Genomic DNA, 381 nt, shown 5'->3' on the forward strand with positions numbered 1-381 from the left:
ACCGTAAACCTTACCACGGCGGTACACCAAGCACTAATACGCTTACCTATTTCATTGTCAAATATTACAATAGCAAACATTCCCCATTCTTTTTTAAATATCTCATGAAAATTTTTTATAAACAATCTTGTAATAAGAATAATCGAATAATAGAATTATGGTTTTGCAACATTGGGGTTAGGTATTTGCAATTATGCCCATATGTACTCTCTATATTGTGTAAGAAGGATAAAAACAATGAAAAGAATGCGTAAGAATGCGACACAATCTTAGTAATTCTCAAAAGTAATCAGAGTAATGGCAATAATAAATATGAGAGACGCCAATTATTTCTTTATTCTCCAACAATGAATGTTTATATATAAATGTATACAAATAATG

The sequence above is a fragment of the Penaeus monodon genome, chromosome 22, assembly GCF_015228065.2.
Source record: "Penaeus monodon isolate SGIC_2016 chromosome 22, NSTDA_Pmon_1, whole genome shotgun sequence".
NCBI lineage: Eukaryota > Metazoa > Arthropoda > Malacostraca > Decapoda > Penaeidae > Penaeus > Penaeus monodon.